Source organism: Pipra filicauda, unplaced genomic scaffold (assembly GCF_003945595.2).
Source record: "Pipra filicauda isolate LSUMZ 115617 unplaced genomic scaffold, ASM394559v2 scaffold74_size2892960_pilon, whole genome shotgun sequence".
Taxonomy (NCBI): domain Eukaryota; kingdom Metazoa; phylum Chordata; class Aves; order Passeriformes; family Pipridae; genus Pipra; species Pipra filicauda.
Genome location: NW_024104920.1, coordinates 2,072,195 through 2,098,558, shown reverse-complemented (window position 1 = coordinate 2,098,558; position 26,364 = coordinate 2,072,195). Strand labels below are relative to the sequence as shown.

Below are 26,364 nucleotides of genomic sequence, written 5' to 3'. Positions count from 1 at the left end.
AGGTTTCTGATCTCTCTGCTGCAACCTTTTTTCCTTAAGAATACAAAGCAGCAGCTTCTCCTCACTCAGTGGGGACACCCCCATTTTGGCCACAAAATGATGTTACATGGAAGAGGGCCTACAGCTCACAGGCCAAGACTTCAGGAAGTCTCAGTAATTTACTGCAATCAGAAAGTATGTTACAGCAGCCATGCACCTAAAGAGTGCCTGAAGCACAAGTCAGCAGTTGAGAATGCAAGTTTCCATTATCCCTTTGACAGTAAATTCAATTTCTAAGGAGCACAACTGTCAAAGCCTTGCTTATGAGAGCTAGTTTCAAAACCAGTTTTATAAACACACACACACACACACACACACACACACGGTTTGTAGTTCTAGTCAAAACATTCAGGTAAACTTAAGATGTCACACCCTTTTGTTTTGAGATAAATGCTTTAGCTTACCAAGCACCCAGGTCTTCATTGTAATGAACCAGTACTCTCTCTAGCAATAATGGGACAGACATTTCCAGATCCTATGCAAATCCAGGGCTGGCAGAAAATACCATTCAGTAATCTTCAGGGAGAACTAAGAAAGGAAAACTAATACTCTGACTGTTTAATCTTGAAAAACAAATTCAGAGATCAAATATGAAGAGATGTCTAACCCTCGTTCAACAGCATTTTTGGGGCTGGTATGTGATAACTTGAGAATTAATGGTATGAGACAACTGAGCTTATCAGGGTATGTGCTAAGAGCTACAGATTTTGGTGCAAGATAGAGAATTCAAAATCAGCCTTTTGGGAAAATCTAGATCCCCCAATGATGATCCCCCATGATGAGAAATGATCTCTCTGATATCACCTGCTGTACCTACTTGCATAAGAGACAGATACCTAACTTGTGCATAGGAACACGTCTGCTAAAACATCAGTATTGCACATTAGAAAAAAAAAAAAGTCAGGCTAGAGGTAAATTTTAAATTGTTAGTAGGAAGACGTGAAACAAGCTGTCACAAGACAAAGACGTGCTAAAAAAATGCAAGGACTCAAACTAGTGAGGAAAAAAACCCAGTGTGAGTAGCAATGACAGTAGCAGGGGACCTGCTGGAAGCATTATGCATACAGCTGCTCAATCAAAAAGCAGAAGGATCATTTAAAAGAAAGAAGGAGGTGATAAAAGAGCGTGATGGAGCAGGTAGCAAAAAAGCTTCACAGAAGCTCTATTATGTGGAACAACTAAGAGCAGCTGACACAGACAACGGCCTCCAAAATAAGGAGGGATGAGAGCTGCAGGTGATCCCTGAAACAAAAGGGTGTGAAGAGATAGCACAAAGGAAAGCAGGGATTAAACCCACAAGACTGTTAAGGAACTTGTTATATCTTCAAATGAGACTCTGAAACCTAAAATCAGGGAAAGAAAAATAGACTGTAAAAGGCTTGTATCTATATGCATGTTATTCTATGCTTCATGTTGCTGCTGGTATAAAAAATAAACAACAGAACAAGCTCATATTCTCAGTCCTCTCTGCTTAGTACAATTGGAGCTTTGTTACTACAGTGCAAACAGCAATTGTAATCCAAGATTAATTAACCAAGTTATTAGAATCAGAATTCCACAAGAAATATTCCACACTAACCTTTAAATAGTCTGTTCTGTGAAATTCACCAATTTCAGCAGTTATCCAGTGTCCCACTAGGTAACACACAGGAAATCATTCACCAGATACTGAACAAGACAAACGCATGTCCAGTCTCTTCCCATTCATTACAAGCCCAACTGTTTTTAACATCATAATACATTTGATGCAATACATACCATTTGAATATGGAATGTTACATTCATATGGAACGTTAAGAACACTATAGAAAACACACATGTTTACATTTTTAGCCGTGTTTCTATGACATAACAATTTTAACATGAACAATGAATCATTTAAAGTTCCCTCAAAGCCTACACACCAGAAGAACTGCCTTCCAGCTATTATCAAATGGCCTTCAACTGATTTAAGTGACCTACACCAATGCCAGCTGCGTGCACGCTGCTGCAAAGCACCAGCTCAAGCAGTCAGCCCTAAAGAGCTACAAAACAGGCATGGCAACCAGAGACAGGGGACCTCTCTGAAGTGTCTGCATTCAGATGACAAATGCTTCTTTATGGGGCAGTCACATCTTGGAATAACTCAGTGGCCTCAGCTGCTAATCTGCCTCCTCCTTCAGGAGGACTTGGGTTCACCACCCCTCCCCTGCACCAATACAGACCTACTGAACTACACTGTGCTGGCACAAGGACTGCTCCTGGTCCCCACATCCCAAAAGCCTCAAGCCAACTTGCCCCAGCATATGACTCTATGTAACTCACTGAAGCCACAAACACTTTCAGCATCTCGGAACATCCTCCCTGTGATGTAGCTTAACTGCATAAGCTATTTTTAAGTGTTTTTCAAGATCATATTCTAAGTCACATCAGTTGTCCCTCAAAAGTGCAGTGCATATTTAAATCTTCTAATAGAAACTGGTGGAACACCGGGATATATTTATTTAGAAACCACAGAAACAGGGGCTCAATAACCTGTTCTGTCAGTGGCATTCCTCTGAACGCTGGTTAAGACACCAAGGTTGGTCACTAACTGTTTTATGCCCAGTTCATTAATATATATGAGTGAGCTAATTTGTACCCAAGTGTAACTATTTTACACACATTAACTCAGCTATATTCATGAGAAACACGCTAGATTCTTTCCAGCAGGCAAAGTATTTTCGGCTTAGAAAAAGGGACACTCTGGATGACAAGACAGCCAAAGTCCACACTGGCTATCATACCACAAAACTACTTGCATCAGGAAAAACATGGTCATTGTTTTATTTTAACTGAAATGAATTCTCACATATTGATGAAAGCTGTACAGTGTTCTGTGATGAGGAATCCACATGGACTGCAGTTAAAGCACAAATGCAAAGGCCATTTGTGGGCTGTAACATGTACTATCGATACCTACAGCCATGAGTTGCACCTGAAGCTATCAAAGCTGGAAAAAAATAAACAATTGATTCTCAATCAATTTTCATATTATTAGTAAATTAAAACATGCCTATATTTCTAGCAAAGAACTACAATTACTACAAAGAGAAACAGAAAAATAGAGCAAAGAAAAAGCTAAACCAGAAAGTACTGGAATTACATAATTCAGGTAAGATCAATCAATTTGGGGTGTATACCTGTGGTTATGGAACTGTAGGAGTGGGCTGAGAGTGTTCTTCCCTACTGTCCACAATTACAGGTCATGTCACTAGCATAACATAATGGGCAGTATTCCATAAATTCATTTATTATATTAAATGTTTGTAAATGTACTTAAGTAATACTAAAGTTCCATTCAGAGGCTTAAAATCAACACTTTAGGCACCTGGGATAACTGGTATAATTACAGAAGATCAATTTTTTTTAAGAGAAAGGAATCCAAACATCTACTCAGCACATACCTTTAATTCTCTTCATAACTGTCAGAATCAAAGTTTACCAAAACTAACTAATATCAAACACTTAGAACAAGTATTGCTTTCCTTGGGTTTAAAAACCTCAAAAATTAACAACTACAAACATGCTGAATCACAGAAAAACACACTCTGATTAGCTAGAAAGGCCAGGGTTATAAAATTTTTTAGTACATTTAAAAATATATATCAGATAATTTGAAAATATAGCGCAAAAGCCCATTATCTCACAGATTGTACCCTAGTACTTCAGAATTTCCTTCTCAGTTTGAAGGAAATCGAATCATTCGCAAAACCAAACAGAGATGTTGTGATAACAGATGTTATACTTAAGACTGGATTGCATTTTTAATTCTAACTAGTTCACCCGCACTTTATTGAAAAATTAATTCTAATTTCAGTATCTCATAACACTTCACTGAACAAGTGTTTAACAGAACTCACAACAACTATCGAGGCACACAAGGACTTCATATATTGCTTTTCATTTGAAGGTTCCAAAATGTCAATAATTGGACTTCATAACTTCTCTCTGGAGAAGGTAACATTACTTTTATTCTATAAACAGAGAATTTGAGTAAGAAATAATAAATCCACCCTGTAAAGTAATGAATGAATGAAGCTAAGATTCTGGCTTTTCTGCTCCATGCTGCAGCCACTACAATGCTGGTTATTCATTCAGTGTTTTGCCATTTTGCTTTTACTTTTCAGGACAATTGTAATGAGTTTCATTTTGTTAAAGGTTTCTGTTGATAAATCACTGTGAAGCCACAGAGATCAACTACAGTTACTAGAAATTTACAGCAAGGTACACAAATTAGCAGAAAGAAGACAGCCAGACTAAACACAAAAAGAATCCTATGGGAACATCAGCTTCCATAGGCCACGTCAGGTCTTCAGTGCTTGCCTAAGATACTGTCTATAAATTGAATGCAATTCTGTTCTGCTCCCAGAGAAAACACAAAAACCTTCTTTCTTCTCCATACCTTCAATAGTCAATACTTTACTCTCAGTACTCTCAAAGCTATTACCTAGTTTTTAGAATTCAATCAAAGAGTAAAATTAAGCCTGCTGCACCACAGACTATGGCTGGCTGCTAGTCCTCCATACTTCCCACACCACCATGTTGTGCCTTCAGGGGAAAATGTCCCAAGACAAAGCAGTAGGTAGCAGGAGGCAGGAGCCATAAAACAATATCTAGTGCTTAATTAATAGTCTCAGCCTATAATTTTTTCTTGGTTTTTTTTCTGAAAGTGAGAGCTAGAACTGATTTGTCCCAGATCACCAACAGAAAAAGACTTGCTATTTAATCATTCACACAGCAGTCAAAAAAATAAATAAATAAATATCACAACTACACTGCCATATAAGAGCCGAAACCAAGCAATGCATCCAGTTCACTTGTTGTCTTTAGTTTCAAAAATAACCACTGAACTTGAATCACTCACCTTTGGCACACTGTTAAAAGGATCCAGGCAGTGAAAGGCAGAACTCTCCGATAAAGTTATATACACCACCGTCTGAAACAATAAACAATACATATTTTAGTTCTAGCACTAAACTTAGAAGACCTGCAACTAGGTAATTTAGTTTTCATGCTATCAAAATCTCCTATGAGATGCTAAAGAGCAGCCAGAATGGCTTGAACTTGATTCACCTGTTTAGCACAAACAGACTCCATTTCATATTTAACTTCTCTCAATGAATACAAGGTCATTTTAACTACAAACAATCCAAACCATCTACAAAGTCAGCCTTCATAATACTGAGAAAAATCAGTAAGAAATGGAATTAAAAATTTAGCCTAGTTTTAGAAAGATTACATTTTAAAAAGCACCATTATCTTCACTTTCATATTAGTCAGTTTAACTTGTCTGTATTTCCTACGAGAAAGGAAACGCCATTGCATGTGGAAAGAATGTACACCAGCAAAAGCACAGCCAGCAATTTTGTGGGGCATCTGAGTATTTCCACCCAGGAGGCACTCACACCCATTGGGATGTGTAATCCAGATGGATTAGTAGCACACCTTGGGGTTTGGGGCCCCCTGGCACAAGAGATAGCGACCCAAGAAAACTGAGCTCTGACAGAGAGGGCGAAGCTGCTCGTAGGGTTTAAGAACTTTGTTGAGGGAAATTCTGGCTGGATGTAAAGAAGCCATGAGGGTCGCTAAGCACAGCCACATGCCCCCTGAGAAGTGATGGGCCTTCTTCCCATGCCTGGAATTCTACTAGACATGGCCCCAGCTGCAGCCTCAGCTCTGCCAGGAGCTGGACGGTACAAGCCTCCAGAGGTCCCTCCTGGCCTCCACTGTTCTGTTAAGTATTTCTAGCCACAGAAGTTACTGTTCAGAAGAGACTTAAGAGTATTTAAACATTTTTTTTCTGCTTTTTAATGACCCTTCTAACTCCATAGGATGTCTGACAAATTAGGCAGCATAAACCCATTAAGATCCAATTCAAAAAGAAGAAAAAAATTCTGAGCAACTTCCTGTGCTGCAATTCTACCTCAAAAGGAGGATGTGTTACAACTCCTACGCAACCTGAGGGCACTCATGAACAAATGTTTCTGTTCAAAATCTTTTCTGAACAGATTCCAACCAGTTGTCACTTTACAAAAGCATCCTATGAAGAAATTAAACTTAAAAGAGCAATTCATCCAATGATCCCATGTATCATAGCAAAGCAGGGGAAGAATAAAAAGTATTAACAAAGGTATTATAAATACCTTACGCAGATGTTTAAAAGGGAGATTGAGACTTCCACTCACTAATAAGTGGAGTAAGAGAACTACTAAAGCGCCAGTTTGACAGATATTTAAGCATAAACATATTGTTAGGGGGTAAAGCACGAAAGACTCTCTGCCTCTCAGCTCCTGGCAGCTCACCCCTTGCTCCCCAGCAGCTGCGAGGGGAGACAAAACATTTCCAGCCCTCCTGAAAAACACACAAGATTAAAAAACCCCCAAACAACAAAAGAGTAATGGAGGGTAGCAAATAATGAGGAAATGTTATTCCAACAGAAGAGCCTCCTGATCCAGTTCAGCACCTGAATGAAGATATGCCTGTGACAGCAGAAAGCAGACAGGACTGCAGGGTGACCAATCCCTTCTCCTCTGCCAGGTGGTGGCTGGAATACCTGCCACCTCACCTGTGTTTTCAGCCTTCTGCAGACACAAACTGCAGGCAACCACATTCTGCTATATCAGTTTTCCTAACCAATTATAGACCTTACCTGTGTTCTCACTGAAAACAGCTCTATTGAAATTATAGGGCAGATATCAAGTAACTTGGAAAGATACTTTAATAAATGAAGCAACACTAAAACCCTGAGGCAGAGCAGATACATTTTCCTGCTGGCTGGATGTTTTGTAGTACATGTTTTTCTCCTGTCAATAATACAAGGACTTTTTTAATATTAATGGGGAAAAATAGGAAAATAAAAGTCTTCATTTTTTGGTACAAGATCTTCTGAATAGTACTAGCTTTCTTTTTCCTACCTCACAAATTATCTACAGCCCATTACTATCAATTACTGAAAAGCTATACCAAGTCTCTAATTTTTTTTTGTTTGGTTGGTTTTGTTCCTTAAAGAAAAACCCAACACTCTCTCAATTACTACTTCCATCTTCACAAATGCACACTTGCATATCGAATGTGTGTTTGAAAGTGAGCCAAAAACAATACTGTTCATCACCAATACTTGAAAAACTAATCAAAACAGACCAAAACTTCACCTAAAACATTGTGACTTACCAAGTGACTCAAATTCAGGATGGAAACTTGGACCTCAAATATTCACTTATATTTAAAATATGTTCCTTGAAACAATCTTTCAGTTACAGAAGTTCAGGACCTTTCTTCTCACAGAGCAATAAATGGAAACAGTGGTTAGGGTCTGGGACTACCTGCCGCCAGGCAGAGTTTGCACCAAAAATGGGGTTTTCTGATTCTTCTGCTGTGTCCTACCAGCCAGGACTACAGACAGAAATGTTTGATAGCAAATTGGGATTGCTGGGGGACGAACTGTTAAACTTGGAGAATACAAAATCATTTTCAACCACCTTCAAAAGCCTTGCAGCGTATGGGGCAAACACTGTCCACCCGAAAGACAAAGTGGCACAACATCAGAAACCTTGGGAAATCAAATCAACAACTTTTTTTGAATGGCAGCAAAGCAAACAGAGGCACAGAGCTGGGCAGCCACGTCCCATGGCATACCCAGGGCCCATCAATTCTGTATCGTTTAGCATGATGCCCATTTGTCACATCTCACTCAGTACACATACTACTGCAGTAATGTCGGCCCTACTGCATGTAAAATGGCACAGCTCCTTACCACTCATGCCAGTCTTCATAGTCTCACTTTACTTGAGGCCCATAGCAGAGGAACAGAAGACAACGATAAGGAACAGAACACATGATTACAAACATGCAAGGCAGAAAGACAAATTTGTCCACACCTTAACAGTATCCTCAATGACTCATTTGTTTTCCAGACCAAGGTCTTCCAAACACAAGAACTATACAAAACCCACTGTAAAAAGCCCTTTTCAACAGCCAGAAATAAAAGTTTGACCTTGAGGCTTGAAAACAAGCACCAAAAGGTAAATATCAATAACATCTAAGCACCTTATATTTCACTGTGTAATCTTTAAAGATGACAACCTCAAAGAATAAACTAGGGCCCTTGTAATGATTGCGCTACAAGTAACACCCACAGTTATTAGCAGCCTCTCCTTTCACTAATAGCTCTAATGTGCCCCATTTTCTTTATCTCCATGGCTAAAACCCAGATTCAACCTTATAGCACCTATTTCGATGACAAGTCTCTCAGGCTCTCTTCCCAATACCCAACCACCTCCTATTTATTCCTGACATGAAATAGCTAAAATAATCTCTTTGATACTTAATATGCTAATACACAAGAATGATCTGACCATAAACCTGTACCACACAGAGTGGAAATTTTAACTCCAATTGATGTATTACCGGTGACCTTCTGGAGAACAAATGAAAAGCATCACATTAATACAAATTCTCCTGTGGAGAAGATCAAGCTGGCAATCTGCCAGTTCATTACACCATCTAGCTTCACTCCAACATTAAATATTGCCTTTCTTTGTAATTGACTGAAATACACTGGAGCAATTGCAGGTAACCACTTTGGGCTATTAAAGTATTCCATTAAGACTTCTCCATTAGGCAGATATTTCAAATGAAGTTACATCAAAATAGGCTATGTTCAAAATATTTTAACTATGCAGACAATTGGGCAAGCACAATCCAGTTTCATGGAGCAGCAAACAGATCAGCCTAAGTACTCAAAAGCTCAAATTTGCCTGAATTTGCTTAAAGGGAAAAGAAACTCACCACATTTATTTAAGACTCTACTATATGCTCAGTATTTTAAACCTCTTAGTCATATATATCCGCTCAAAACTCACTTACTATTACCTTCTTCTAAAGCTAAGAAAATGGTAATATTAAAATAATACTACACTTTCAGACTCAGTATGAAATACATGGAGAAAACAGAAAGGAGGACTGGATTCACATCACATTTAAGGTCTCAGAAAGGCAGCAAATTGCAATGCTGCATTATAATACACATAAAAGAAACAACCAAGTTTAAATCCTTTTATGCTATGTACTCTACACAACTAAGCTTTTCTCCTCTTAAGATTGTGGTTCTTTAGCAGCAAAGAAGCAAGCGAAATGAGGCACGAGAAGAGGTTCACTGCCTTGCATGCAGAAAAGACTGCCAGACACTTAAAACACTGGAAAATATTTGAACTTGTATGCCAGCTGTAAAAATGAGACTAGCCCTTGAAGCAAAGACAAATTTCTGTGTTTAAATGGGCTTTTTTAAGCAGTCCAGGTTTGGAGCCATCACCAGAGGCTCCATAGTTTAGCCTGAGAAATTCATGTCTCAGAATTCTGACACGTGCATCTTCTCTGTGCTCCTATCTGCCATGCCAGAGCTGCAGTACACCTCCTGGCTGTGCTGTTTGTATCAAAGAGGAAGCAGTTGGACACGTATCATTGGTCATTCAAATAACTATTTTATTTGGGGGGGGGGGGGGGGGGCAGGAGGTAGGAAGAGAAATGCAGCCAGAGAAAACATGCTTGTCTCACACTCATCACATACAACCAAAGAGACTACGCTGACCTATATTTTCATTTAACTCCTGCAGTCAAATGCATATTCTCTACAGACTGGTGTATACACAAGATGTTTTCAAAAAACAAGACTATTTTTTACATCTGCTTGCACAACTACCAACTCCTGATCTACTCATGAAACACAAGTAGCTGGTTGTCTCAATAATATCAGTATTTAAAATAAACACTACCAGTGCCAGATGCCTTATATGTATATCCTCCAAATACATGAATGACCAGCACCTTTTTAAACTGGAAAGAAATGAGGAGGGTTACATCAGTTAGTGACTGCATTTGCTAAGAATTCTACAACATATATTGTAAAAATCCACATTATTTTAAGAGGAATCACATACTTCTTACATTCTTTCAGCTCTCCCCTAGAAGTCTGAGCTATTAAAAGGTATTAAAACAGCTGATGCTGATACCAAATTACTACCTAAACTCACTGTAATATGCATTTTTTTTAATTCCTGGATTAAGCAGGATTTTCTATCTTGATACTTGCTGATATTGATCTAATTCATATTTGATTATGCTGAGCTGCAAACTTCCAGGGCAACCTCTGCACGAGAAAAAGAAAAAACCGACAAAGCAGAGTGGATAAATCACGAATAGGAGGCCAGGAAGCTTCCTGCCCAGGAAGGCTACAAACTCTTTGAGAGGACATGTAATACTGCAGTCTCAAAATCAAACAACCCCCACCCCCTGCCCAAAAACCCACACGTATCTGTTGTTCAGACTGATAATTAAGCACCAAAATAAGTGCAAGCTGTGTCCAATCACACTCTGCAAGCTGAAAGAGGCTCACAACAAAGGTACCATGCCACCAAGATAGCCCCAGTTTTTTTAAGCATTCCTATTCAAGAACCATGCGTGAAAGGTGAAGTATTCAAACTCTGTTTTATACCAATTCCCTGATTTTTCCTTTTGCATTACAGCAAGGAAACGGATCTCATAATCTTTCTTGTTCTCTTTATTTAAGGGTTTAGAAGCTGGCTATGTAAGTATATGTATAAATATCCCTAAAGCCCACATAGGAGAAGCAACAAAGGTCTTGATTTATGCTTAGGACGGCTCTAACCAGCTCAAAACCCCTTACAAATGTATCCTGAAAGACCTGCATTACCAATTATAACTGCCAATAGACAAGCAGAAACCAAACTATATGTACCAAGGTTGTTCATAAACTCTAAGTATCTCTAGGGAAAGGTAAGGATTAGGCTTCAGCCTTAGGTAATACTTAACTAAGCATGCTTCTCAGGCCATGGTTTGAGCGTGAGATAATTATTTTGGTTTCCTTAATAGGATACTTTATTATTCAAATTATAGATTTCATTTTTAGAAACATCTTAGCATCTATAGCTAATTACTTTTCTTCAGAATTTTATAAACTAGTATTTTGTACATACATTCTAATAATTGGTTCCATTTGAACTTCAGCCTTTTTCTGATTGATAATTTAATGTTTTGTTTGTAAAAACTGCACAACAACAGTCTTTGCCATTAAATATAAAATCAGCTCAGAGTCTTTGAGGATGACCTCAGTGGTTAACAACTCATCAGCCCAAGCAGCTCCTTCCCAAATTTATTTTTCCTATTGCATCTTTATGTAAAACATTTTAATGGCAAACACATATATGATCCACCGAATCATACCAGTTCTTCCAAACCTCTCTACTCAAGTCTGAGCTTTTAATTCAATACTTGTGGATTTTAGGACTGTGAAAAATGACAACAGAAAGCATCTTAATATACTCTTGACAGTAATCTAGTAATCTGCACATGTAAATTACTGAAAATGCACACCCCCACTGCAAAAAGCCATTCACAGATGCCTTTTGGAGAAGTGAAAACCACATACTCCAATGAATTAACTGCCACAGAAGGATGTGGCACTAACTCAGTATCAGAGAAACACTAGGGAGAGACAGCTGGTTAGCACTCGTAGCTAAGACGACTAAGTTTAAAATAAGCAAATAAATCTCACAGTTAAACAGTTTGAGAAGACTTGCTTTGGGGCGAGATGTAACAGAAAATGGACTGTAGCAGGGGCTACAGACAGTCAGGTAAGGCAGACTTAGCCCACTGGCAATTCAAAGTTAAAGGCTGACTGCAATCCTTAGAGTTCCTGTTCTGGTAAATTATTCATTCTTCCTTAGTCTGAAGAAATGTCTGAGTTGATAGGATCACTACTTCCCAAGAACACAGTTCCCCAAACCACCTGATTTTTAATTCCAAGTTAACCATCAGAAACGCAGTTGAAGCAGTTTTTGCCTGAACCACCAGAAATTTTGCTTTAGGTTGACAACAAGAAGAGAAACATTAACACATCTTTGGTTCCACCACAGCACACAGCAGCTCTAGCTGCAGGCTCTGCTATTACTGCTGTTAGAAAGATAACTAGGTATTCCAAAATCTCATCATACCCAAATAAAATTTGGCAACAGCCTACCTTCTGAGGTTTTTAGCAGTGATTTTCTTCCTTTCATGTCTCATATTCATTTGATGGTGCCTTATTCTACTTATTTTAATCATGCCAATTCAGTGGTAGATTACAAATGAAAATGCAATAGAAACATTGAAGGCCCTGTAACAATAGTCAAAACAAAGATTTCCTATGGCAGCTGTCAAACTAATGACATCTCCAAAGCTATCTAAGTACAGTATCTGGGCAGAAATCCAATTATGTCAATTCTGTCTGAATACTCCAAAAGATAGTCCTACTGGGGTTAGAAGTAGAAATAATTTTAAGTGCAGATTAGCTACATAAGCAGCTCTACTCTTGAAACCAGAACAAGGGACCAAAAACCTAAAGGCATGACATTTATCTGGACACAAGGGAGAGGAAAAAAAGAACTGTTAGACATCTGGCAAAAGGTCAAAGCCAATTACCTTGTCCAAATTTGCCCCCCAAGATAATAGCTTCTAGGTTCACTTCTTTGAAAAAAGACATATTGACTCAAAGTAATTACAAATATTTCTGCTTAATTCTACATCCTCCACTGTCATTTTGTTTGTTTCAAAACTTCTTTTTCCCAATAAAACATTAACAGTAGTAGTATAACATGCCAACTCCTCAGAAGCATGAAATAAATTTATCTAAAATATACATAAAAGAAAATAATATTCTCCCTCATTTTGACAAAGGGTATTCAGGGTTTTTAATTCAAGAGAATGATATCTCACTGACTTCGCTGCTTTCCTTAAGCCATTTCAACTGCTGATTTTCCTTTCACCTTGCAAGTGTCTGTCTTAGTGCTTAATTATGTGGCAAATTCAGTTTGCTGAACCGTGCCATAGGATTCTGTTTATTTGTTGTTTTAAAACAGACAAGGATCAACGCAGAAGGGGGTCGGAAACAGTCTTTTAATTCAACTAAGAAAAAAATACAAGGATTTTTTTTTTCTTTCTTTTCAGGTATATTAAAATAACTGTTCTTGAAACTACAGATGAACATAAGTTTATCTGTTTTTTAAATTGAACTACTCAAGATATGAAATTAAAATAGATATTATTTTAATTAAATAATAATAAAGATATTATGAAATTAAAATAAAAACTGCACATCCCAAGTAAATGGAGCAATATATACTGGTATATACATTCTACCTAGAAACATATCTCTATTATGAGTAAACCTTTAAATAAATATAAATATATTATAAATGAATGATGATGAATAATAGCAGACTGATTAGACAAAGCTTCTAATCCTGATATGTCTGCAGAATGGAGAATGCTTTCAAAAGTGAGGATATAACTCACTTCACATATATCATAAGTGCTTCTGCTATCAACATGATATAAAATTCAAGAGAATGTCAAGCATTCATTATGAATTAGCCTATATTTAGGATTACTCCAGGCTTGTGCTTCTTTCACCAAGACTCACATAGTTAGAGGTGGGTGTTTCCTGTTGCTGTTTGATTGGGTTTTTTCCCTGATCACAGTCATAAAGGATACTCAGAAAAGTCTGAAAATAAGAACTCTTTTTGGTCAAAATGTGGTATGTTCTAGAATGTACAACTAATTCAAAAAGAAACTTAAAAACCCCCAGATAATACACAAATGCAGGGTTGCACTCCAGAACTCAAGATATCCTTAATTCAAAATCAGCGCCAATGAAGAGTAGCTAACATCTTCACCTGCTCAGGGCACTTAATTTCAAAATCCTTTTTAGAGGTATTCACAGAGACCCCTTTGCAAGGCAGTAGTTTTGGATATTATCAGTTTGGACCAAATTCAAATCAGTAACCCACCATGTTTTTCTGCTGTTAAAGCATAACTTTCAATATCAAACACAATAATTTTAACTAAACTTGTTATTAATATACTTTACTGTATTTACTTACAATGAAAATAATACTTTATTAAAAATAGTTTCCAACTGAATCATGCAGTCAATGAGGCTGTCAGAAACATTTTGACAGAGCCTAGAAAAAAATTCTTGAGCTACAATTTTGCACTTTTTTAAAGTTTAAGGATATATACAAGGAATCTATTTGTTTTCAGTTCTTTATTATACGAGACTTCATTTTTGCATTTACTCTCTAGAACACACTGAGCACAGTACCATGAATCCTCCTTCATGTCACACAGGCACTGTAAATCCAATTATTACTCTATTAGGTCTCATTTAAATCCCTACAGTAGGAAAATAAACTGAACAAAATGAGTATCGGCACGTTTTTCAACCACCTTTACAGTATGACATAGCTAGCAATCACAGCTTAATAAAATTTCATTTACAAGAAAGGTAGCTCTGAATTTTCTTTGTCTGCCAGGCATTTCAGAAAGACTCGGGAAAAGCCTCTTCTTCCCACCATCCCTTGAAGAAGTCTGTTGGCCATTGCTATTTCATGCTTCTCAAACACCACTGCCTTCTGCCTGTGGCACAGAAGTGTTCCTGTCTCAATGCTCAAAACATATGTAGACCCTACTAATAACCACCAAGCAAATTCAACATTTACTCAAATGGTGTCCCAGTTGTTGTTTTCTTGTTTGTTAGGTGCTGTTTTCTTTTGTTTGTTGTTTTCCAAAGATTTCCTGGGTAAGGAATCCTTTGACACAGGGTGACACCAGGTTGGAAAGCAGCGAGGGGAGATCAAAACAAAAACCCCGCTAATCTGAAGGATACTGAAAAAATGATGGTATTTTTAAAAACAAGCTCTTATCCTATCTGGATGTAAAAAACTATCATTGCTAAATATTGCAAAGTAAATTTGCACAACTTTCAGAAGCTCTGAATGCTTCACCACTTCAGTGCACTTCATTTATGGATATATAATAACGTGTCCCTCTACCTTCATTACAGTCTTTACAAATCTCATCCCACTACCCAAAAACTGATGTTTATAGATGTCCAGGTCTGTCCTTCATTATGGGAATAGATAACCCAAAGAAAACAAATAAATAATCCCTCATTTGTAGTTAGCACTCATCACAGTCAAAGCTCTCCTTGAAGGATACGCAAAAGCCTTGCTGAATAGCTCTTTCTTAATAGCTGACCTGACTAAATCATCTTCCTCATTCAGGCTAGAAATCAAAATGTCATGATGACATTTAAACACATGATCTGTTGTTAAAAATCAAAAGCCAGAAAAACATATGCTGTCCACTTTCAAACATACTCCCCAAACACTGTTTCTAGGACAGATAGGTTCAAAGCGTCAAGAGCAGACTTTTAAATATTTCAGTCATTTCATTAAGCAATTTTAGTTACAATTTTATTAAATTTTGTCCTTTACATGCCTACTGACAACCTGAGAAACAGGTAAGCTCCAGGCTGAGGGAGAGAGGATACTGATGGAGGAAAGGAGGGCAATTAAGCAATTCCAAGGTTCATACTACAATTCCACAATTAAAATCGGAAGATCTAGGCAAGAGCTTTCTCTGTGTGGAGGAGATCATAAAGACAACAGCATTGATGGTTGTTTTTTTTCTTTCTGCTAGAAAAGGAAACAAAAGAGGGAGGCATTTTCCCATGCATATTACTCACATGGGCTTTTCTAGTGTATTTCCATAGGGTTTTTTCTGCATGCTCTTTAAAATGCCTTTAAGGACCTTAAGGAACAGAAACCTCACTAACAGAAACATGAAGATACCAGCTTCATGATCCAAACGTCTTTGCCTAGAAATGAAGCTAAGAATATCATCTCTGAGTTTTTTAAAACTAATAAAGATCTGAAAATTGTACTTCTAAATCATAGTTAACTTTAAAGGAGGTGGAACGATATCTCCTTTCTGTGGGATTTTAATTAGATTTGTTTTCTTTGTAATCTAACATTCCTTTCAATAGGCTACGATGGCAAATATGAGTCCTTTAACAAGAACACATCCTCTAGAGAAGTTACACCTCTCAAACTGCAAAAGAGCACAAACATCCCACATTGCTTGAGAACCCAAAGTCTGTTGCCGTGAAGCCTAAGAATAACAATCTCAGAAACTCACTGTCAATTGCTAAAGCGTACACACAATTTTTCTTCAAACAAATCAGTTATAGCGACATTTCATTTAGGTCAGTGATATCACAGATGCCACGAGTGCTTTCTTCTTGAGAAATATAAAGTAACAGTTCCCAGTAAAATTAAGTGTTTTCAAAAATAGAACCTATATACAGACTATGAACATAGCAAGTGCTTAAATTATAGCTACTGTATTTTTAGAAGCACTAGGTACCTTAAGAAAGCAGTACAACAAGCTTCACATTCTTAGCACATTTGACATATGGTGGAAAAAAAAAAAAAATCACTCCAGGAAGACATCCTGTGCAAACAGGATTCAAAATTCTGGTGATGGTCCAACAGTCAGAAGTAAACATACCCCAGTGAAACAATATCAAGGACAAAAAGCCTAATGCATCATCTAGTACTGGTTCTGTCCCCATAAGTGGGTCTACCACTCATTTCTTTGCCAAAAAAAATTATTCTCACCTTATGCTTTATTAACTTGTAGTAACTTTACATGTGCAAACTTAGTTGTTCAACTAGAATTACCCTTATGCTTCCTGCTGATGACAGGCAAGGTCAATCAATATTCAACATCCCAAAATATACCTGAAACAAAGCAATTCAGGCCTGTTTATTTTTCTTAAAGACATTACTATCTCGCTTTTTGAAATGCAAAGAAAGGACAGAAAAAAACCCACCCTCCAGAGTACACACCCACCGAAATTCCTATCATGTGTAAAAACACTTATTGCTGATCAGTAACAAAGTTTTAAACAAGATAGTGTCACACTTACAAACTAAGAATAAATGTTACACACTTTGTTTCAGCTTTGCCACCTAAAAAAACTGGCTTCACCAGAGAAACGTGACTCCCCTTTTCTGCAGAATACAACGTGATGAGAGCTTCAAATTAGCACACTGGGCCTGAAAACCAAACTCAAAGCTGTCACAGAGCAAAAACACCTCCTGTTTGAATAAAGCTTCAGATTCTCGAAGGAAGAATCACCTCAAAGGAGGGCAGAATTGTTTCTTTGTCCAGCCCTTCAATGTACCCACAGGCAAAAACCCTTCTCTTTCCTATCAATGCTCTCCTTGGAGCAGAGAGGAAGGAAGACTGTCTGGACCTGCTACTTGAAGACAACTTACGCAGGCAAGCTGAAGAGTAGGTAATCCCAACATAAACACCAGCTTTAAAAAGTCACTGGCACATGTCAGTCAAGTTTATGACGTCAAATTAAAGAATAAGCCATCGGACTAATACACACACATCCACAAACTTTGAAAGACGTCTTGTATACCTATACAAAAGCTTTACTGAAAAATGGAATGAGATCCTCAAAAATCAATCACAAGACTTCTGTGATTCTCAGCAGGGCAGGATTTCCCCCACAGCTCCAATGACTGAGTCAGGCTAATTACCACCAAATGTTATGAAACAATTCTTCACTAAAAAAGAACCAACCCAAAACAAAAAAATCCAACCACATGCATCTATCATTTCAAAGAAAACTTGCAGAACCAGAAGTATGTGTAAATTGATGGCCTAAGGGCAGCAAGAGTTCTGCTTCAGGTCTACAGAGCTTCTCCAAACAGTACCAACATGTAAATGAGAGTACAAATCTACCAGGGATATATTTTGATTGCTAGACCATGCTATCACATCTTCATTAGTGTCATTACCTGCAATATCTAGCTTAAAGCTTTGATGGACATGCAATCACAACTTAATTTCATTTCAGAGGGATCTGCCACATTGCTCCTTGCTGGTGTCTTCAAAGCGAGAGCTTGGATAGCAGATGTAGTCTTTTAGAAAGGGTCTGGCAAAGACACCATGCCTTGTGTACAATAAAGATTGGGAGACTGGTGTGACAACTCACATGAGAAGGTTGAGCAGTCAAAAGCAGAGAAAGAAGCAGGACAAGAACAGCTGAAATATAAAACTAACAAAATTGAAACCGATGCAGAAAGTTTTTAAGCAATTAGCAATTCCCTGCACAGACAGGGAAGGAAAAATACACACAGAAGAGCTATGCAGAGTTTAGTTTTCTCAAGCTGATGACAAACAACCATCAATTATTACAGTATTCCGAACAATTTGACAGAAAACACGGGTTAGGTAGTAATAGCTTCGGTGCAGACATTGCTTTTGATACACTGAAATTTCAGAGATAATACATTCAAGAAAATTTATACACAATAAAGGAAACACAGTCCATCTACACTGAGTTTTACACTAGAAGATCTCAGGTTTTAGCTAGGGTTTTGCCTTTGACAGCTTAAACTGTAATCCTGAAAGATAAAATACTAATGAATTAGAGTCGGTCTTTCAGAAGGGAAGAACTGGGGAAATGTTTGTTGCTAATTTAGATCCAAGTCAGAGATACATGATGAAAAGGTTTAGCATATAGGGATTCTTCAAATGGCTCGCTATGTGTTCCATTTTGTGACTGTCTCTTATTTAGGTTTCTTTATATGAATATACACAGGATTTCTAGAAAAAGTGGAAGAAGAGATTCCAAACAAATGTATGAAGAAAGAGGACTAACAAATAAAGTGTAGTAATACTCCTCTTAAACCATTTCAAAATCAGTTTCTGTATGGATGGCAATTTGAGAAGTGTATTACCATTCTGACATAGAACCTTATGCTTTGAGATTGTTTTGCATGTAAAGCAGGTAAAGCTAAAAACCCTAAAATGTCTTTTTATTTTATTCCTACCAAAACACACAGAAATTGCATTTCAGAAGTGCCAAATTCCTGATCTCGAATAAACATTACACTGAATACATGCTTAATACATACAGTGTTACCGAATTTCAAAAGTAAAGAACAATGACTTATTATTATTGTGGACTGTTTTATTTATACTCTCGAACTCTTAAAGTGGAATACATATATGAACTGAGGTTTTGTATAAAAAAAGTTTGCTGACATTATTTTGAAAGAATCCTTTGTCTCAGAAAGAATAAGGTCATTTGGAAATATTTCACGCACCAAGAAAAAAACCCAAAACTAACATTCAGAAAGAAAGGATATAGTTTTCACCTCCTTCAAAACTCCATGAATTTTCCAACAGTTGCCCACTGTCCCCCACAAAAGGACATGCTATCAGCATCACAAAGCTCCCATCCTGTATCCATTCATGCTGCTGACCATGTCCTTTCACCAAAGAGCTGCTCCATGGCCTGGAGCAGGGTGGCACACACACAGATCCCAAGTGCAGCTCCTGGCCCTCCTGCCTGCCACCTGCAAGAACCAGAGTTCCTACTCCTTGACTCTCACAAGAAGATTCATCCTTGTCAACTAATTAATCAATTAACACAGACCTAACGTATCAGTATTTTCCAGTAAGAATGAAAACATTTTTCCACCAGAAGGCTATGTGAGAACATCAGAAATGTTGGTAATTATAAACACATGTAAAAACTGCTGCTTTACATCACTGAAGACCACTCCTTCGCCATCACATTTTTGTTACAAGTGGAGTACACAACATATGCTTTCATTCAAGGTCAGAAATGGCAATTAACTGGCACACAGCAAGTTAAATTGAACCATGGAGATGATCTAACAAGGAAGAAACTCAGAATCTTATCAAAAGCCTTGAGGTTTCATACAAGAGCATAAAGGCTGTGGGTTGGAAGTGGTTATGAACAATTACTGTATCCAGGTACAACACTTTTTAAAAGAAAAAACTGGGGAAAGGATTTAGTAGAGTAATATGATTTCCCCTGTGAACACTCTCTTATTGCTACAGGAAGAGAGAATTAATTTTAACAAATTCTACCAGCAAAGCAAATACTGTGGCAAAATACTAATCACAAGTAGGTTCCCCCCCTCTTTCTATGTAAAGAAAATTTCAAAATTAATTGTCTTTGATTCTGGAGAAAATTCACAGAATTTGTGTAAGCTTACATGAACACAACTGATCGTAATAAGGAACTATCTTATTAGTTTGCCCTCTGCAAGGAGAAGATGCTTTTTCTAACTAAAACCTGACACAATTTCCCCAAACATCTTTTCTGCATTTAAAAAGTTTTCATAAAGTCTCCAGGATTAAAAATAACCCTGGTACAAATACCTTCAGTAATGCTTCCTCAGCTTTTACTAACCAACAAAAGCTTAAAAAAATCTACTCGAAGTACAATCAATACAGAACCTTTTAAGGAGACACAGCATACATATAAAAAAACAGTTAAACAATACGTAAGAATTAAGTTCAGGCATTAGTCTGAAAGAGAAGTTTAGGCACAAAAAGGGTTGGAAATGAAGAATTGAAAATGATAACACTTGCCAGTAGCAAAAGGATGCTCAGTATTTCTTACCAAAGGATACTCTAATTAAACCTACGTCCTGAGGACCTCGCTGCCACCGTTCAAGCTCGCTCGGCCCTGACAGATGAACCTTAAGATTAAAGGGTGGGTCCAGTTCCGCGCATACTGTGTCTCACCTAACAAATCCACTGCGCAGGCTTGAAGGTTTCACCCACATTTGTAAAGCCCTGTAGCAACGGGCAAGGGTCGAAACAGCAGGTGAAAGGTGCTGGAACATCAGAACCATGCTTGATAATCAGAACCATGCTTGATACTGCAGATAGTGGATGTCCTGAGCGTCACTCTGCCCTAATCGCGCTTGTAACAAATGTGGGTAGAGCCCTTCCCAAATCTTCATACGCGAAGCCTAGCCATGAATTTCTTATCATCTCCCAGAATAAACTGACAGTCCAGCTGAAATTAGTGCATATTTTGAAACATAAATTACACCTACAGCTTGCTGCATTAGGATGGTGGCTCAGAAGTAAGCACACAATCCCTCCAGCAGAATGTACTTCAAAGCCTCCCCCCTCCTCTGCCTACAGAGCTCGGCAATAGATAAAATTGAGAATGTGGTTTTCATTCATTTCTTCCAGGCACTCTAAAATTCACACATGCACCTCAGAGTGGCTTGAAATCTGGCATACCATATGGCAGTACACTTGTCATTTCCAGAAATATGTTGAATATGGGTTCCAGAGATATAAAGCCCTAATAAAAAATAAAGAAAAACAAAACAAAACCAAAACTCCTGAAGCCAACAAATTCTCCTCAAACACCACTAGCTTTATACTGCGCACAACTGGAGAGCCTGGGCTTTGATCAGGCTTCAAAGAACCTCTTCATTTGCCCCAGAAAATAAATCTGATGCATTTGCTTGTGCAGGCTTATTTCCCTACTGTTTTGCAACTCTGTAAAGTTATTTACACTTGCCTTAAGTGAGACTGAAGTAGAAATGATACATCAACATCAATAGTAGAATTTTACAAACACTTGGAGCACAAAATGCATGATTTACAAGCTGCAAAACAGCAAAGAATCAGGATCAAGAGTTTTATGGCTATTCCAGTGTGAACCAACTGAAGAAGAAATAATTACTTATTCCCATTCCTGCATACAAAATTTAATGGTGCACATGATGAAGTAACATTCAAAAAAATAACAGAAGAATTAGCAAACAGATTTCTTTTAAACCTGAAAAAGAAATAAGGCTCTCCTGCTGGTTGAAATAATCACGGTCTCTCTAAGCTCAGCAAATTAGAGTGAAATTTCAAAAAAAATTGGTGGAGCTGAACTAAACATCTTGCTGTTGCCAAAATGAGTGAGTCCTGTGCCGTAGGTAGAAAGCAACTAATTCATCCTTCTATGATAGTTTTTACTTTCCAGAGATGCCTATTTTCCACTATTTGCAATCTGAGATGAAATGATCTTTCTTTTCTAAGACAGAAAACTCAGATTAGCAAACTGAAATCAAACAACATTACATGACCAGAATGAATTTCCTCCTTTCTTTTTCCTTTCAAGGATGGAACCCCAGATCGTGTTATTTTCTGACTTAGATACAGAGAAACATTTACTTTTTTTGCTGGTACACTCAGCTTTACCTTACTGTCTTTTAACCTCATATCGCCTCTTGAAACTAAGTTATCTTAACACACACCTTCTTACCCCTAGGATGAAAACTAACAGCAAGTAGTAAATGTTGAGAAGACCTGCTTTGCGCATGATATTGTGTTTTTAAACACACATAGAAATCAGGAAAATAATTTTACTCAAGAGGGGTGGATCCTGTAGTCTCTAACAAACTTCACATGTGCATATTCCATAGCGAAATTTGTTTAGGAGACAGTGTACATACACCATTCATCCAGAATGGGGTTGTGACTTGGAAAAGATGGCAAGGAAGTACAGAGGATTCTGCAACCAGATCTTCTGCAATCCAGACCTTCTGCAAAATTTCTATGTATAAGGAAGAAAATCAAGAGCATTTCCACCCTAACTGAGAGAGAATACTTGCAAGCACCTAAAACAATTCATGGCAGCATCAACTAGGATACGTCACACAGCACAAACACTGTTCCACTGTACTAATAAATCATGTTCATCCAAGACCAGGATCCATTCAGCTGCTCCAGCTGATGAGTGTTTCAGCCATGCAGAGACAAGACTACCACATACCTGCCACTCACATCTCCTAACGATGACAGTGTATCTGCTCATTGCTGCTAGAGGCAGTGGGCTTTGAGAAAGCCAGGGCTTTTTCCCCAGGCGTAACAAGCACAGAGCTGTCAGCCGCTGGTGTTGCCATCTAGGGAAGCTATTCCTAGAAAAGTGAGAAAAATGTGTGGGCTGAGCTGAAAAGACAGTGGAGAAATTAAAGCAAGCAGAAGAGTCCTCTGTAATACAAGAGGTGGAGGAAATCCCCATGTCTGCTAAGATTTAAGTTGACGAGCCTTCCCCTTCCCCCCCTGCAGCCAGTAACCAGGTTTTTCAGGTATACTGACTGAGCTTGCGGGTAGGATCAAACACAGCTTCCACATGCTACAGTTAAAATTTACTGTGCCTAGGAGACAAATAAAGTATGCTAAATTTCCTGAACATTTTAATATTCATGGGAAGGTAGAATAAAGCCAAATAAAAGCCCTAGAAAGTCTACACTTTACAGAACTTCCTATATATTTTGCAGATTGCACTGAAACCACGTGCTGACGCTGCCAGAACAATTCAAGAACTACCCAAATCTGTGTTTGACAGGTTCATACCTACTGCAAAGGAAGGAAAATCTGACATGGGAAGCCTAAAAAAGATAATTACTTCAGCATGATATATGGAGGTGTTCCTGGGTAATATAGATGAAATTTCTTTCATTATTCTTTCAATAAAATCAGTTTGAAATTCAACTTTTACACTATCCTTAATTGTAGGTGCAAAAAAACAGAAAAGATGCTATTGAAGCCACATGCACTCTACTGTCCTCCCACAACTACTACTACACTGGCAAAAAACCTATTCTAGATAGACAACAGTATCTAGAAAAGCAGTCCATACACTGTCATACCTAAAATGCCAAGGAGCCAGAACTGATTCTCAACTGTGCATAAACTTCTTTTAATCATACTTTTTTTTTCACATATGTGCTTTTCTTGACAAAGTCCCAAATCCAAACCTCAGAAAAGTTAACTAAACATATTCATAAGTGGCTTGAGTATCATAACTCAGTTGATTAAATATTTGGAAGAGTTCACCTGGTGGCTTTGAAGTGGAGCAGAGGACCAATTCAGGCCTCTGCAAGTAGTATTATACTCCTTGAGGATCTATCAGTAAAATGGTAACAGTCCTTTAGCTAAAGCAAAGCCAAAAGACTCAAGATGGGAAATGAAGCTATAAACAGGAAGAGTGCAAAAGTTTACTTCTTGTACCCAAAGTTAGCAAACTATTACACGTCACTAAATCTCTTTTCCTTTCTAACTTACAGATTTAGCCTTTAAGGTGTTCTGTGCACTTTTTCAAGCTCTGGATGCATATTTTAATTCTATACTTAAAGATCTTCCTGCATTCCAAGAAAATTCTTATTATTTTGCTTTGATGCTTGGATGTTTTCCAGATGAAGCTCTAAATTGAAGTTCAGCAGAAAAACGATCAGAGCACTACATTTCAATAACAGAAGGATTGAAAGTGTGGCCTTCAGTGTATTAAACTCATCGCTGGAAGCTACATATGAAAATATATTACCCACCTCAGAAAACTCTCCATTGTTATAATTTGGTCATTTCACACACCAATGATCAATCTCAGCCAAGCACATTCTGTAAGTCCATACATAATGATAAAAAATTAGACATACCAGAGAAAAATTAAAGCTCTTCCTTCGTGAACAAGTTTATTCACCTAGTGATTTCATATAAAAAATCACTTTTCTACTGCTTCTTGGTAGGAAGCTTAAGCTAAAGATCCATAAATTGTTGGTTATAAGGGTCAATGACTCAGCAATCTGCATTATGCCCACTTTGCAGCAAAAGCTGATATGCACAAAAAATGACTTTAAAAAACAATCCTGGAAGTATGCCCAAATGAAACTTTTTTTAAAATGTACATTTAAGACTACGAACTATAAATCACGATCTGTTGTCTAATTCTCCCTAAACTCAAGACTTCTACTTTCCCACTCCCTTTCCTTTACCTACCCCTAAAACTGTAAAAGTTTCAGATTGGTGATGCATACAAAAGCCCCAAAATCAGCAACTGTCAGTAAGTATATTACGGCACATCTACAAGCTGAAAACCCCAGGCTACATCTCAGTACAGAAGAACAAAGACTTTTCATAACAGCAATGTTCTGGAGAAATATTACAAAAAAGATACTATCCAGCTACTGGAAAACAGAAAAACCTAAATAATATTGCTACTGCTATTCCCCCAACACCCTATCACACTGGGATCCAGTGCTGAACCTCATCACACAGTTCTCACTACAGCAGCTCTCCCACACAGAAGAGTGGACAAGCAGAAGGAGGATGTTGCATAGTGAAGGAAAGTACAGTGCTAATTTCATATAATTCATCTTAGTCCAAAGCCAGTTCAACTGGTAAATCCTACCTCAATTTGGACCACAGTAGTATTCATAAATTCAGTTCAATTAAGTATTTTAAGTTCAAAATTAAGATTTCTCAAATACCAGGTTGCAGGTATATACATACGAAGGTAGAAAATGAGAGCATGATATTCAACAGAATAACCTGTAAGGCACCCTGTACTTACTCCCACTCTGAACAGATACAAGCAAACAGACAACCCTATTTCTGTGCAACTACATGTTTAGAATAGTGAGTCAAAAAAACAATAACAAAAAAATACCTCCATCCAAATCCTATTCACAGCTGTTAATTTAATGGAAAGACTCTTCCAGCATGAAGAATACATGAGTAATAGCCTCCACGGGAACTTTAATAGCAGATCGTTAGACAAAGGGCTTCATAACACAGCAGCTGGATGCCATTCAGCTACCTGACAGCCCCTGCACTGCTTGGAAAGAGTGCATTAACCAGAAGACATGTATCTCTGAGGCAATGACCAGTGCCCTCTGGTACTGCAAAGAGAGCTGAAGGGGGATGGGAGTAAGGAGGCAGATTCGAATGCTTTGAAAGAGGTATTAGAGCAGAGGGCTGCACAATGTAAGACAACGGACGACGATCAGTCACACTCAGAAGCTGCAGGAATGTACGGATTTCTCCACAAGACAGTTACACACATTTATTTTAGCCTTCCATAAATTTACAGTATTTTAAAACAACTGCACTGAAAATGATACAAAACCAATGCTAAACATTCATTCATTACATTTCTCAATGTAAAAGCATTTTTTTTATTTAAGGAAAGGCATTTATTGAGTGAAACATGAGGGAGCCTGCTCCAATACCCTAATACCATTCTAGAACATATTCATGGAAGAAGAAAGTTAAAAACAATTATACAAAAATCTTGTCACATTAGACAGGATACAGTTTTTTCTAGTTTTATGTATTTTACTTTCTTTGCAGAAATATTTCTGCCATATGAATAGGTTACAGCCAACGCAAAAACATGTCCACTCACAATCAAGTTGTGTCCTAACTATCTACAAAATACTGCACGTGGAAAAGGACGAGGGAAAAGATTAACAAAGCCGAAACAGAGGTGATCACCATCAGTTTAGAAAGCACAACAATCAAGGTATGCACCAACTAAATCAAAGGTTTTCTTGAATGAAGATTAAGTATTTATAGACTCTGTATAATAAAATCTAAAGGTGTATTTACACAACCACCAAAATTGTGAACTATATTGATACCAGGTGCAAGTATTCTTACTGGGGTTTGGAGTTTTGACTGTTGTTGGGTTTTTTGGGATTGCGTTTGTTGGGGTTTTCTTGCATCTAGTAGGCATCACAATTTTAGAAGGACAGCATCAGCAATTTAAACAAC

At 37.7% G+C, this 26,364-nt stretch overlaps 1 protein-coding gene across 3 annotated transcripts in view; it reads right to left on the bottom strand.

Moving 5' to 3' along the window:
* NCK2 (NCK adaptor protein 2) overlaps positions 1-26,364 on the bottom strand; it is an 84,935-nt gene that overhangs the window by 48,055 nt on the left and 10,516 nt on the right. Inside the window, exons 2-3 of one of the 3 annotated variants that reach the window (XM_039389630.1) lie at positions 22,583-22,727; positions 4,925-4,996 (exon numbers count right to left, since the gene is read on the bottom strand). The gene's annotated coding sequence lies outside the window, so the exon portion shown is untranslated. Of the gene's footprint in view, positions 1-1,618; positions 1,678-4,924; positions 4,997-22,582; positions 22,728-26,364 lie in introns of those variants that run through there. The other 2 variants (XM_027731470.2, XM_027731472.2) reach the window with 2 other exon arrangements.